This window comes from Leopardus geoffroyi, chromosome A3, assembly GCF_018350155.1.
Source record: "Leopardus geoffroyi isolate Oge1 chromosome A3, O.geoffroyi_Oge1_pat1.0, whole genome shotgun sequence".
In the NCBI taxonomy this organism is placed as follows: Eukaryota; Metazoa; Chordata; class Mammalia; order Carnivora; family Felidae; genus Leopardus; species Leopardus geoffroyi.
In genome coordinates, this window is record NC_059336.1 from 110,070,908 (window position 1) to 110,086,328 (window position 15,421).

Consider the following 15,421-nt stretch of genomic DNA (forward strand, 5'->3'; position numbering starts at 1 on the left):
TATTTATATATCTGAAGACATTAGCAAAGTATTTCAAGTGTTTTAATAATTTTAAAACAGCATGGACTGTGGTCATAAAAAAATCCTTTCAACCCTACGATTTACATATACAACACTGTTCAGACCATAATAAATTAGATGAGCTAATCCACCTTCAATTTTAATGTTTGAAAACGCATTTCAAGAGAGCGGCCATTGGCACGAGGCCAAGAGTATACCTGACTTTCCCTTTAAAAGAAGCTTAAATTACGGAGCATACAGTTTTAGTAAGACTAATCCCCTTCTGTCACTCGCCAAACCTTGATTTGTGTTGTGTGTGGTTCTCACTGGGTGAAGTCCCATGCCTATTATGGGGAACACTAACGTTTGAATTCACAGATCTGTGAGAAAGTAGAAGAGATTGAATAATTGCCTTTCATAATACATTTGTTTAGTCTTTCAAGAAAATCGTTCCAACAGTCTAGGGTTGAATCTGTCTTACAAATTAGGAACAAGCAAAGTTGTAACTTTGGAAAGCAGGCTGGGAGGAAATTTTGCAGGCAAAGGAAGTGACCAGAGAAGAATGGTGCATCATCATTTCACTCTGAGGCAAGATGGTCTTCTTTCAACTCTACTCTTACAGTAGAGAAAAGGAACACCAAAGAGAAAACAAGCTAGTGGCTGAGACAGGAACTACATGACATTCAGGACCATGCTGTATATATAGGATACGGTAAAAATTATTACAGGGTTTTTAGAGACGAAAGATATGAAGGAAACATGGGATGGTGGCTAGGTAATAGCTTATTCCACGCATCTCTGTGTGACAGTGTTTCACATATTCACCTTTATTATATTTTGCAGCTAGTTATATAATACTATTATTTTATGGTACACACGCATCTTTAGCATATGCTTTATATGTGTAGAAGGCTTGATAACATAATCCTTACAAAAACAGGGACCTGGAAGCATACTAAATTCTCAGCAAAATATTGAATGTCTGAAAACAAATACCTTATGATTATTCAGAGTGGTACCTTCCAAAACATATGAGGAAATATTTGACTTGTCATAGTGCCTAAAAACACAGCCCAACCAATCACAACAGGCAATGACCTACCTTCTTTAATTATTGCCCTCTTTCCTTTAGCTTCCATTTTTAATGTAATGAACACCATTAGTTCCCAAATGCCGGTCCCATGTTAACACTTGTCCATGACTCTCCTTAATGAGAAAATTAAGAAAAATGTTTTGTCAATAAGGTAACTGTATTTAATAGTTATTATTACATTCTTCCTTCATATCTGATGCTAAATATTTTTAAATTAATGCAACAGTTGGTGTAAGTTCCTGAGTTAGTTTTGCTCTGTTATTGTTGTTTTTAACTGTGGCAAAATATATGTAACATAAAATTTGCTGTCCTCACCAATTTTAAGAGTGCAGTTTAGCATTAAGTACATTCACACTGTTGTGCAACCATCACCACTATCTATCTCCAGAACTCTTGTCATCTGGCAGAACTGAATCTCTGAATCCGTTAAATAATAATTCTCCATTCGCTCCTCCCTCCAGCCCTTGGCAACCACTATTCTATTTTCCGGTCTCTATGAATTTGACTACTCTAGGTACCTCACATAAGTGGGTATTTATATTTTTGTGACTGGCTTCTTTCACTTAGTATGATGTCCTCAAGGTTCATCCATGTTGTAGCACGTGTTAGACTTCCCTTCTGTTTCGAGATCGAATAATATTCCATTACATATAACCACATTTTGCTTTTCCATTCATCTGTCATTGGTTATTCAGGTTGCTTATGCTGCTATGAACATGGGTGTACAAATATCTCTTCAAGACTTTCATTTCTTTTGTATGTATACCCAGAAGCGGAGTTGCTGGGTCATATGGTAACTCTATTTTTAATTTTTTGAGAAACTGCTATACTGTTTTCCGTAGCAGCTGCACCATTTTGTATTTCCGTCAACAGCACCTGAGGGCTCCAGTTTCTCCACATCCTTGCCAACACTTGTTATTTTCTGTTTTTTGACAGTAGCCATCCTGATGGGTGTGACGTAGTATCTCATTATGATTTCGATTTGCGTTTCCCTAATAATTAGTGATATTGCAATCTTGCCTTATTTTAATGTTCTTAGTTGGTAAAACAAGAAGCTGGCAACTCAGCAAGGCTCTCCAGTTTTTCTTGTAAATGTCTTGGTCCTTGAAATCTGAACATCTGAGAGCCATCAATGTCCTCTCTGTCTTCTCATCTTCCATTTACCTCCTCAATTCATTACAGTATGGCTTTGGCCCCAATCTTCTCCTGACACCTCTGTCCCCAGAGTCAACACATGATGAACTTATCATTGCCAAATAGAATGGATCTTCTTCAGTCCTATTATAATTGGTGAAAAGCATAGAACTCTGGAGTCAAACTTTAGGATCCTCTCTCCTTCGACATAGTAGGACCCCAATAAGTGTAATTTCCACTCCTGGTCTTCCTGCAGGATAATTTCATCCCTTCCCATAGTTTCATTCTCCATCCTATGCACTGACTCCCAAATCTCAGGGGAGTACTAAGAGTGGGCAAAGCATACTGCAAAGAAGATAGGGATGAGTTATGTGGTCCCTGCTTTTCAGCAGCTTACAGGTGTTTGCTTGCTGAGAGACAGAGAGAAAAAGAGAGAGAGAGAGCGCACACAAGCAGGGGAGGGGCACAGGGAGAAGGAGAGAGAAAATCTCAAGCAGGTTCCAAGCCCAGTGCAGAGCCCGATGCTGGCCTTGAAATCACAACCCTGAGATCATAACCTGAGCCGAAATCAAGAGTCAGATGTGGGACGCCTGGGTGGCTTAGTCGGTTGAGCGTCTGACTTTAGCTCAGGTCATGATCTCACGGTTCGTGGGTTTGAGCCCCGCGTCGGGCTCTGTGCTGACAGCTCAGAGCCTGGAGCCTGTTTCAGATTCTGTATCTCCCTCTCTCTGCCCCTTCCCCACTCATGCCCTGTCTCTCTCTGTCTCAAAAATAAATAAACATGGTTAAAAAAATAAAGTCAGATGCTTAACCAACTGAGCCACAGGCACCCCAGGAGCTTACAGTTTAGTGAGAGAGAGGGTTGTGTGATAAAATGTCACAGGTGCTATGGAAGCAGCACGTCTGGAGCACAAGGAAAGTCATGGTGATTCCCAGTCTGTCTGAATCAGATAGGAAAGACCTCATAGATGGAGCTGGAACTGAAATAAGTTTCCAGGTGGAAACGGGGGAGACAAGTATCACATTAGCAAAAATACAGTGGGAAACTGTCAGTAGTTCACCACTGCTTGAGGTGGAGGTATGTGAGGAATTGGGGGTAAAGCAGGAAGGGGCACATTAGGCACCATGCTAAAATGTTTGCATAATGAAGGCATTGGTTAGCTCCTGAAGGACTTTAGCCACAAGGAATCATATTCTGCATTTTAGAACTATTACTCTGGTGGCAGAGTGGAGAGGGGGCTAAAGAAAAGATTCAATCAAGGGGGGAAATGTTTTAGAAATCTCTTAGATGGCTAGTGAATCAGGTGAAAGCTAATGGAGGCCTGAGTTAAGACAGTCATAGTGAAAAAGAAGAGGAATACAACACTAGAAATAGGACGGTCTGAAATTGACAGGACTTGGTCGCTAATTGGGTTTGAGAACAGGGAAAAAGAAGTCTAGGCTAACCAAGAAGTTTCTGTCTTAGATGACTAAATAGATGGTAGTACTGTGAACTAAGATTGGAAATATAGGAAGAAGAAAAGGTTTCGAGGAAAAGATGAGTTTAGTTAGGCACACTTTGAATTTGTGATCTTTCTATGGAACATTGAGGTGGTTATATAAAGGGATCAAGGCTATGGATAGAGATTTGTAAGTCTGTGATTGAAGCCATGTGAGGTGAATACAGCAGGTGTCCTGCAATATCCACCCCGCCCCCACCATTCCCCCCACCTGTCCATTTAAGGGCTTCCAACTGCAAGCACCTGTGACTCCATTGGGAGCCTCCTGGGGGGGTCCAGCCACCTCTGGGGGTCATGGGCAGTGACTGCTAACGGATACGGAGTTTCTTTTGGGGGTGATGAAAATATTCTGAAATTAGATAGTGGCAATATTGCATACCTTTGTGAGTTAACTCAAACCACTTTAAAAAGGTGAACTTTTATAGTTTGTGAATTATATCTCAGTTTTTAAATGACTGTGTGAGGACTGTCTGGTCCTATGGCTCAGCCTAACAAAACTATTTGGTCCACAACTGTGTGCCATGTTTCATACCTCTGTGCCTTTGCTCACTGTTGCTTCCACTTGGAATTTTCTTTTTTTCCCCTCATTTCCCTCCCCCATATTTTCCAATTCTACTCCTTCAAAGCTCAGCTAAAATCCTCTTTGTCCATATGTTTAGCCTTCCCCGGTCAGACATATGTCTTGTACTTCTTTGCCACCTTCTAACCTTTTATTTTGCTTCCTATTTCTTTTTTTACTCTTTTCTCTGTATGATAGATTTGACATACCTTATTAATAAATGTTAGTCCCCCAAGATCAGTAATTGTTTCACCTATAGGTCCTGTCTAATGCCTTGCACATGGCAGCCTCTCAAAAAATGTTTATTGAATAGAGGTACCTGGGTGGCTCAGTCGGTTGAGCGACCGACTTCGGCTCAGGTCATGATCTCACGGTCTGTGGGTTATAGCCCTGCGTGAGGCTCTGTGCTGACAGCTCGAAGCCTGGAGCCTGCTTTGGATTCTGTGTCTCCCTCTCTCTCTGCCCCTGCCCTGCTCTCTCTCTCAAAAATAAATGTTAAAAAATGTTTATTGAATCAATATATCAAGGACTGTAAAGTCTTTTTTTAAATTTTTTTATTAAAAAAAAATTTTTTTAACGTTTATTTATTTTTGAGACAGAGAGAGACGGGGCATGAACAGGAGAGGGTCAGAGAGAGGGAGACACAAAATCCGAAACAGGCTCCAGGCTCTGAGCTGTCAGCACAGAGCCCGATGCAGGACTCGAACATCACAGACCGCGAAATCATGACCTGAGCTGAAGTCGGCCGCTTAACTGACTAAGTCACCCAGGCGCCCCAAGGGCTGTAAAGTCTTAAGGGGGAGCTAGGAAAAAAGGCATGTAAGGCAAATTAACCTCAACTAGACTTCAGCTGCACACTTCATCATCATTTAAGGAACTATGAGTTTAAATCTAGGGTTATATAGTCAGAATTCTTTCTGGAGGTATCTGAGATTGTGAAATTTGAGATATATGATCAGAGTACAAATTATAGTAAAATGTTCATCTCAGTAGAGTCTGATTAACTTTATTAAAAACAAAACCAGGGGGCCTGAGTGGCCCAGTCAGTTAAGCGTCTGACTTGGGCTTGGGTCATGATCTCCTGGTTCGTGAGTTCAAACCCCACATCAGGCTCTCTGCCTTCAGCACAGAGCCTGCTTCAAATTGTCTGTCTCCCCCTCTCTCTGCCCCACCCCTGTTCTTTCTCTTTCTCTCTCAAAATAAATAAGCTTAAATAAATAAATAAATAAATAAATAAATAAATAAAACAAAAACAAAACCAACAAACAAAACCATGTAGTGATTTTATCCTGGACGGGACACCTGAAGCTATTAGTGGAGAAAGTGATGGTTTCTGGTCAACTGAGCACCAGTGCAGTAGGATATTCCCTTGATGAAGTGAAAAGGACTTTACTCCACGGTCACAGGGATTCCTGTGTCATTTAAACTCTTCGCTATTATTTTAAATTTCCCTTCACGGTCTCAAGCTTATTAACTTTTCTCCCTCTGTGCTCCCTCTGTGGCACTGTGAAGAGCTCTACCTCTTAACCGTAATAGCTAACATTTATTGAGCATTCACTGTGTGAATTCTTAAAAGCGTCTTCCATTTGTTATGTCATTTAGGTCTTGCACAGCTCATGGGATAAGGACCGTTATCATCCAAGTTAACTGAGGCTGAGAAGGAAGCTCACTGATGTTGGCATGCCCATGACCACACAGCCGTTCAGTGGCAGAATCGTGATGCGTACCTGGGCAGACTACCTCCGATGCTCATTGCATGTGTGGTACACTCAAGGCATCTCTTCATTCTCACGCCCCCATGGTGTACATAATTATCTCCCCTCATTTCACAGGTAAGAACACCAATTCTTAGTGAGATTGAGCGGCATGCACCTGTGACATGGCAGGGACTAGGTTGGATTCTGTCTTCTAAGTCCCATCCCAACCCTCTTCTAACTGGCTCTTTAGGGCTGGTGCAGTTTCCAGACTGTGAGTGAGGGAGCCCACTTGTCTAATTCCTTTGCTCTGACCAGTGTTGGTACAAGAGTTAATTTTTTTTTAATTTTTTTTAACGTTTATTTATTTTTGAGACAGGGACAGACAGAGCATGAACTGGGGAGGGTCAGAGAGAGGGAGACACAGAATCTGAAACAGGCTCCAGGCTCTGAGCAGTCAGCACAGAGCCCGACGCGGGGCTCGAACTCATGAACCGCGAGATCGTGACCTGAGCCGAAGTCGGCCGCTTAACCGACTGAGCCTCCCAGGCGCCCCAAGAGTTAATTTTAATACTGGCTCCTTATCCAGGTCTGTAGCACTTGTGTTCTCTTTCTCAGTTGACTTTTAAGATATATTATGGCCAGTTTACAGTATTTCAAAAGCAAGGTTTATAGTGAATATTTAATTAAAATGAAATCCAAAGGCACATTTATGCATTATTTTGTCCTTCTTGGAGAAACGTATTTTACAACCACAAAGATAAACAGGAATTACTGGGGATGAGCAAGGTAATTGGTTTTTACAAATTTTTACAAATTACCTGACTATTAAATTTTAGGGACACCATATGAAATCCTGGGTGGAGTATATGCAGTAGCTTCTCCCTATAGTTACTTGGTTTTTCTAATCCTCCTTTTAATTGGACAATCCTTTCTGCGATTCTTTGCTTATATACTATGTTCTACATATATTTGTAGATATAAACATGAATATATTTGCAGTTTATTTCTACAAATATATTAGAACATAGTATGTAATCAAACAGTAAATTATATAAAGTTAAATATAAGTGCATATAAAGAAAAGAGAGGTGTTATGTGTAATATACAGAGAAAGTGATGTAAAAATGGATGAATGTGACTGGCCCGGAGCTGATGTTCAATAAATGATAAATTTAACTTGCCTTTATATCCATGATCTTCTACAAGTTCAGTAGGGGGAAAGACACATTCCTATGAAGGGGGAATCCAGGTAGATCTGATATATACTCAGTTAAAGAAATTGTAGTTTCTGTCAAGCAAAAAATTGCAGCTACAAAGATAGTCTTATGCTAGAATGCATTGTTGAAAGATTCATCTAAAGTGGAGGAGACAATTTAGTTTTTAAAAAGAGAAGCAGAACAGTGGAAATGAAATGAATACTCTCTCTCTCTCTCTCTCTCTCTCTCACACACACACACACACACACACACACACACACACACACCCTTAAATCTCTATATAATACCAGGTTGATTCGTTTAGAAAAGTTACTTCTAGGAAGAGTAACTTCTGTCCCTTTAAGGACCACAAGAGAACATGGAAGTCACTAGTGACATGGGAATGGCTGTAAACTGCTCCAATGAGGTCCTGGGAATCTTGCTGAGAGAGAGTATTTGGGGCTGGACTAAAACGTCTGTTGGGAAGTGGAAGGAAGAAAATGGCAAAGTTAGGTAAGAGCGTTCTTTAAAAAGAATGTAAACTTGAGTGGAGTTACTTTCAATTTTAAAATAAAACAAGAGCAGAAAATAAGACTAAATATAAAATATTAGATCGAATTAGGTAGATACTACTGGATATGGGATATGGGACATTTAGCAGCTTCCAATTCCTGAGAATGTTTCAGAAAGGTCTTTTCTAAAAAATAGCTTCAGAGTACATTAGAATTATACACAAGCTTACTTGTCCCATCTTTAATATAATTTTTTTTTAATTCTCATTTCTTAAGTTTAAATACAGGGACATCGATTAAGATTGACAACTTAGTATAAAAAGAAAGGACCCACTTAACTTTTTCTTTCCGTTCTCAAAAGCTGCTTGGGAGCGTCGCCTGAGGATGGATGGATTGTTGACAGTAGCCCATCTAGCTTGTTACAAGATATTTTACTTAAGTATTTTTGAGACAAAATCTTGAGAGAAGGAGAACTAGGTCCTTTCTGGGACAACTGTCGGCTGCTCAGGGTTTTCTCTCACATTAAAGTTGTAATTTACCACGTAGTGTATTTTCCCTCTAGATCCTCATCCCTCTAGACCCACCCCTCCCTCTGCCCCTCCCCAGGCATTGTCACTCTCTTTCCCCTGGGGGTGGAAGCCGAGGTTTGTGATGCTTGACTGCACTTCAGTTTGATGGTAGGGGACCCCGTGGAGTTCCATGATGGACAGAGAGGAAACACGAAACACATGGAAAGTAGCCACTTCGATTTACTCTGTTTAGATGGAAGGCTCTTGATGTTTCTGCCTCCGGGGCGGGATGTCCGGGGCCCCGGCGCCAGGCGGCCACCTGGAAGGCAGGCCCGAGGGAGGGAAAGGCGGGGAGCAGGGAGAAGAGCTCTCAGGGGGGTAGCTGCTCTCTGCTGTGGACCTCTTGCAAGCCTCCCGTCCAAGTTGCCACCTCTTGGTTCCTTGCCCCCGTCGCCTCCGTCAGAGCGGACGACAAAAGAGCAAGAGGCAATGATGGGTATCAAGCGCCGTGTGTAACTGGTTCAAATACCCGGTGGCGCCCCGCTGCCGCGCGCCCACGGAGGCACAGGGATCTCCGAGCGCGCAGGGCCAGCCCGAAAGGACCCAGCGCTCGTGCTGCCCCTGCACCGCGCGCAGGCATAGCGTGACTGACATCCCCGCGCGGAAACTACAGCTCCCGGCAGGCCCCGCGCCGGCCGCGCGCCCCCGCCCCGCACGCCCCCGCCCCCCGCCCCCGGGCCTCAGGACGGGACAGGGAGGAGGGCGGGAGGGAGAGGGAGGAAGGGGCGCCAGCGGCGGGCGGGATCGTGCGAGGCGCGTGAAGCCTCGCTGGCGCCTCGTCCGGGACTCAGACGCTGGCGGCCGTGGAGTTTCTCACGATCGGCGGAGCTCTCCCTCTGTAAGTCGTCGCCTCGGGGAGCGCAGATCAGACACCGAAAAAGTTAGCGCCGCGGCGGCCGCCGCTTTGTTCTCGCGGCCCGTCGGGTGAGGCGGCGGCGGCCCCTCCCCCACCCGCACGCGGCGGCGGCGGGACTCCGGGCCCCGCGCGGGGCTGGGCGGCGACCGCCCGGGGCCGGGCGGGAAGTTGGCGGAGCGCTGGGCGGGAGGCACGGGCGGGGTTGGGGAGGGGGGGCGCCGCGGCGGGCGGGGGGCGCCGGCGCGGCCGCCAGATGGGGCCAAGTTCCGGCGTGGGCGCTGAGGCCAACTTGGGTCCGCGCTCCGCGGGCGACCACCGCCCGCGCGGCCGCCTCGGGAGCGGTCTGTTTCGGGGTCCCTCCAGCTGGCTTCCGACGCCAGACCCGCGACAGTCGAGCTGCCGAATTTGGGATGAGCCTTTTTTCTTTTTCATTTCATCACTCGGAGTTGCAGCCGTCTCAGAGCGGGGAGTAAATGGTGCTTAGAGCATGGGAGCCCCCACCCCAGTTTCCTGACTGTGCTTAGTTTTGCAAGTTGCAGCCTTGCTCGGAGTTGTTCTTAACCCCGGGAGGTTTTTCTTGAGATGAAACGCTGAGGAGTGCGACTGTTTCTTTGAGCAGCAACCATAACCGCGTACTACTCGATTGCCTGTTGGATATTTTATTTGAAGTCATCGCAGGCAGAAGCATAGGCCTTGCCGACTGCAGGCACGAATATAAATTCCAGGGACAGGCGTAAAACCTGCAGACTTTTCCATACACAGATTGATGGCTTGGACATAACTGTCTCTTCGACCACACCCATCCCCACAGGAAATAAGATATCGGTGTCATCTTTGATTAGGAAGAATAAGTTCCACCCTGAACTACAATTTTGTACTACCCAGCCTTCATAAGCTGTAGCCGCAAATGAAACAAAAAGTTTTCAAATGCCTTAATCTGTACCCTAGAAAATGCTATATTGTGTTACTCTTACAACTGCTTCTACTTAGTACTTAACGCTGCAGTTCTTTCCTACGTTTTTAGCGACTATGATTTTGCTTAGATCAAGCTTACTTACTTACCAACTTCTCATGCCTCGAAGGCTGGGAATACCTCTGGCTTTGCTGCCGAAGACGTCCATATAAAGTACCCCGATCTAGGTCTAGACTAGTTTAATTTTATCAAGGAACCTTTTCTTCCTCCCCTGTTAGGATCTGAATTGAGAGCAAGCATGAAAATTCAGCTAAAAAAGAAGTTACAAGTTTTAGTAAAAGTATTTTAAACATGTCACTTAAAGCCTTCACCTTACGTTTTGCTTTTTAGCAGTTAATATACATGTGGTAGACCTGATCAGATGAGTTTGGAGTATTTGACAAGCCAGTTTACATACAATAATTTGGTGGATAGCATTTCACTTTTTAGGATGATTCACATTCAAGATATCTGGAGTAATTTTTTAAGCATCTCAGATAGTAGTGAGTCTTTTAGATATACAGATTTTATAAGCTTTCAGTGTCATCAGACGACCTCTTTAAAAGAAATTTCTCTTGTGGGTTGTTTTTAATTTAACACTGGCATATGCAAAAAAAAAGGCTTTAATAAATCAAGTTTTGGGACAGTAAATTTAAAAAATTAAATTAGAATTGAAAAAACCTCATAGAGAAAAAACGAAATGATCATTTAAATGCACTTTTAAGGGACATTTTCTCATTTAAAAAAAGACATTTTAAAGGTGATGAAAATATTACCATATTGAAGTGAATTGCTCATTTTTAAAAGAAATTACTCTTACAGGCCTGGATATATGAGGAAATTATTTGCTAGTACAGATTTTAACTTGATTTAATAATCATTCTTATGGTTCACAATTTTCTGTTAGTACTTTGAGTCTCTGATTATGTAATTTAAATTGAACTTGTATGTGCCCTCTTTGGAGCAGTTGTCCTGTTCGTCAAAAAATTTGAGATGATACACTTAGGAAATGTTTTTGTTTTAATTTCATTGCAGAAAAGTTTTCTCCACTTGTGTGGTTAGTTTACAGTGACATTGTGTGAGAAATTGCTCATTGGCTGTTAGCCAGTCAGATTTCTCAGATACCACTGGGGTGAAGAGAGGCGATGAAGGCCCATCAAGCCCAGCATAGATTCCTACAGCATTGCCAGATTGGCAGTCTGTAATCTTATTACCGGATAAACTTTTCAGTGGCTGAGCAGAGAGCAGACATAGTATGCTCTCTGTCCTCTCTCTGAGAGTAGAAGGACTGAGATTCAAATGTCACTGATCCAGATCAACAGAATTTTAGCAGCAACAATTTAGTTGAATGCTGATCTCTTAGGAAAAGTATTAACCTAAGGTAATAGTTTTTGAAATTGTATTTGCCGCAAACTGTGATTTTAAAAAACCAAAAAGTTATTTGACTTTAATGCGATATACAGTATAAAAGCAACACTAGGATTATTAAGCCACATCAAGCCTGTTATCAAGGCAAAATGACCTCAGGACACTGGTCAGTATTGCACTGAAAAAGGGCACATGCTTTTTTACGTGCTAAAAGAATATGTCTGTCTACATATTAACAGGAGGGGGAAAAAAAAAAATAGCATTCCTAGCACACAAAACTAAATTGAACAAGGACAACCCATTACTAGTAGGAGTCATGGTAAATATTACGCTGTTCTGAATAAGAAAAACATTTTACCTCTTCACTTTAGCCCTGATTACAAAAAGGACACTGGCTACACTAAATAATGAGCTTCCTTTTGAAGTACTGTATGTAAGAATTGGATTTGTCTTCCTGGAATCCTCCCTTCTCTGCTTCCCTGACTCCTACTTATCCTTTAGGTCTTAGCTTAAGCACTACTTCCTTAAAGTCACCTTGCCTGAGACCCCAGTTAAAATTAGGTCCTTTTGGCATACTCAGTCATTTCACTTTTCATAATTTGTAGTTCCCTTGCTGTTTATGTGAATGGTGTTTGTTTAATGTGTGTGCCCCACATCACACTGTAAGCTCCAGAAGGAACAGTAGCCATATCTGTATTGGTTACTGCTATATAAGCACAGCGACTGTAGTTAACAGTCTGGCAAATAATAGGCACTCAGTAAATATTTGTTGAATGAAAATGCTGTTGTTAGAGCTTGTAATTAGAGGCTTTGCCAAGATAAGAGATACGTACATTCAGGGGGGAGGTAAGGGAGTGGGAGAGAAAGGTAGATCAACTTGTGATGTTACTACGAAGTCATAGGCTTTGTTTTACCTTGTCTGTAGTAATATGGCAGGTTGGGTTCACGATTCCTTTCATAGTTCATCTTTTGATTCCATTCCGCAGTGGTGATGGATCCTGTAAGCTCATTTGAATGGGATATGTGACAAATTAACTCCCCCCAAAGAATATTTGAGATGTTCCAAGTAAACGTATTAGAAATGCTTGCCAATCCATAGCTGTTAGAAATAAAGATATCTAATTGATACATAGCTTATAAATTAGTAATTGTCTTTTGTCTCTGTTTTCTAATTGAAACATAAAGACAAAGTAAATTACAGTTCTTGGATTTTTTTGATGTTTAGTGTTAATATTTTGAATCCTACGTCTTGCATCTTACAGAGAAAATCAGGGTTCCATAAAATAAAAGGAGAGAGAAAACAGTTGGGATGAATGGGCAGAAGCTTAAAGACAGCTCACTTAGTTTCTTCTATTTGTTTTCATGCTGAAACTGTAAAAAATATTTTTATACAAAACTATAACATTTATATAGTTTATTAACAGTTATCAATAGTTCTGATAAATTGGTTGATTGCATTACTAGACAGTTATAATAAAATGGAAATTTAGTGGGAAGACATCCATTGAAAATAAATTATTATTGAACACAGCAGTATCTTGTATTTTGAAGTATTTGACCTGAATACAGTATTATTCGTAGATATTTTGCTACCTTTTTCATGACAGTTGTTCAGCTTTTGAAACTACTTGTAAGTGACTGACTACTTCAGGAGAAAACCTGGTGGGTAGTTAGGCTGTTGGAGGTGGAATGCAACAGAAAGAACACGGGCTTTGGAGTCTGGCAAACTTTTGTTTGAATCCCAGTTCCATCTCACATTAGCTGTGTAGTTGTGAGCAAGCAACTATAAACTTTGGTTCCTTTTCAGTAAAACAGAGTGGAACAAATCTAGAGTGGTCTCGAGAACGTAATGAAGCATCGTATATCAATCGCAGCGGTTAGCAGCATAAAGTAGGACCTTCCTTCTTAATTTCCTTATGGAATCACTGTAAAAATCGTTAAACTTACTGAGCACTGAACTGTAAGCCGGGTACTGTTGAAAGTACTTTACATGCAGTAGCTCCGTGCTCTTGACCTCCTGTGAGGTGAGCAAGCAGTGCGGTTATCTTCATTTTACTTCTCTGCAGTGATACTGAATAAAGCCGATTATTCTCTTAACACCTTTTCAAATGTTTGAACACCATTATTCTGTTTGGCTTTGTTAAGCATGTATTTGTCACATGACATTGTTTTCACCTTTATCTAGATGCATGCTGTTACTACTATTTTTTAATCAATATGGCTCTTAAAAATGTGGACTGTAGAAATGAATACAGGGGTAAGGTAGGCTGACTGGCAACAGAGTTTACAGGTTGGTGCTGATGTGTTCTCAGTGTCCTGGGGGGTTAGATTTGCATTAGTTCTTTTAGTTACAGATTAGCAGCTCTCGTTAAACTCTTAGGTGGCTAACTCCCCTTCTGAATACCTTCTAAATCAGCACTTCTCCATTTCTTCTCCATTAACTTTTTGAAACCAAATATAAAGCTTTACACTCACTGTTGTTACATTTCACTTTAATTTTAGTTTATTTCTCCCGGATCGTACACTCTGAGGATTTTATAAGCATGTTTTCTGTGTCTTTATCTTGTGAATAATCAAAAACAATATAGGGCTGAGGACAGAGTTCTGAGGCACTCCCCTCAAGACTTCTTTCATCTAGGCTGATCTAGAGTAGTGAATTTACCCAACTACACTAACATCCAACTCACACTCAAACATATTTGCAAAAATAGTGTGAAAAACCATCGTGAATACTGTTTTGGCCAGAATACACTTTTTTCTCCCTGGCTTTGCTAATTGTGTGATCTTGGGCAAGTACTTTAATTTCTAAGCGTGTGTTTTCAACTATAAAATGGGTTGTTGCAGAGGATTAAATGAGGTAATGCATATAAAGTGCTTAGACAGTGTCTGGCAGATAGTTGGAGCTCAATGACTATAAGTTATTATTTTTTTCCCTTGCATCTGAGAAGTCTAGTAATCCTTCTTTTCCAAGATGTAAATGCAGTTGATTTGGCATTATTTGTTCTGTTTGAATTCATGCTGACATCTAGTGATTATTATATTCTTTTCTAAATATTCAGAAACCATTTCCTTTCATAATCTATTCTCAGATTTGACTAAAAATTAAGTTTATATGTCTGTGATTTCTGAAATCTACTTCCCTACTCCTCCAGCTTCAAAATTCGAAGCAACCCTGACCCATCTCCAGGCCCTGATTATTTTTTTCTGAGCTCTTTCTCTAAGATTTTAGGAGTCAGCTTTGTGATTACACTTGCTAATTGCTTTTGCAGTGTGGAATGAATTGCATCTGGAACCCAAGACTTACTACATAAAGTTGTTTTAGTCTCTCTCATTCACCAGGCTGGGGTTTCGGTTCTCATTGCCCTTCTACAACTTTAGTTTAAAAACTGAGAGAAGATCAGCAAAATACAAGTTGAGCAATTCTGCCTTCTGTACGTGCTCAACCTTAACAACATCCTCTCTGAGCAGTGATTCTCTCAGTTCCTTGTTCTCTTTGAAAAATAGTATGTTATTTTATGGAGATAGCACTTAGTAAGAAAGTATGAAACTTGGGTCCTGATTCCCACTCTGCCTCTGAATTACCTGCGTGATGCTGGGCACGTTACTTTATCTGCTTGTGCTTCTATTTTCTCATCTGCAAAAGTCATATTTGTCTCCAAAGAGGTGTGCACGAGGTAAAGTATGTAAAGCATTTATGAGATGTTAAGTGCTGTACTGTATAAGGTGGGTTAATATTTATTTGAATGTAGCTATAAAAGCTTTTGTTATCTTTAAGTAATTTTTTCTAAGCCTTAGTTTTCCCTGAGCTTTCTAATTCCTGACACTACATCTGTATGTTTTTGCTCTTCTGTTGTGTTCATCCTGATTTATTTAGCCCCATTAACTACTCTCCGGAGAGTCATTCTGCAACCACATTGGATGCTTCACTCTTTTTCATCATTGGAATTGTTTACGGTTATATATGGAAAATTTAGAAAGATCTCTTG

The 15,421-nt window shown here is 41.4% G+C and overlaps 1 protein-coding gene across 2 annotated transcripts in view; it reads left to right on the forward strand.

Annotated features, from left to right (window-relative positions):
• The first annotated feature begins 8,911 nt into the window (after nt 1–8,911).
• PRKD3 (protein kinase D3) overlaps nt 8,912–15,421 on the forward strand; it is an 89,406-nt gene continuing 82,896 nt past the window's right edge. Inside the window, exon 1 of one of the 2 annotated variants that reach the window (XM_045447126.1) lies at nt 8,912–9,097. The gene's annotated coding sequence lies outside the window, so the exon portion shown is untranslated. Of the gene's footprint in view, nt 9,098–15,003; nt 15,110–15,421 lie in introns of those variants that run through there. The other variant, XM_045447128.1, reaches the window with a different exon arrangement.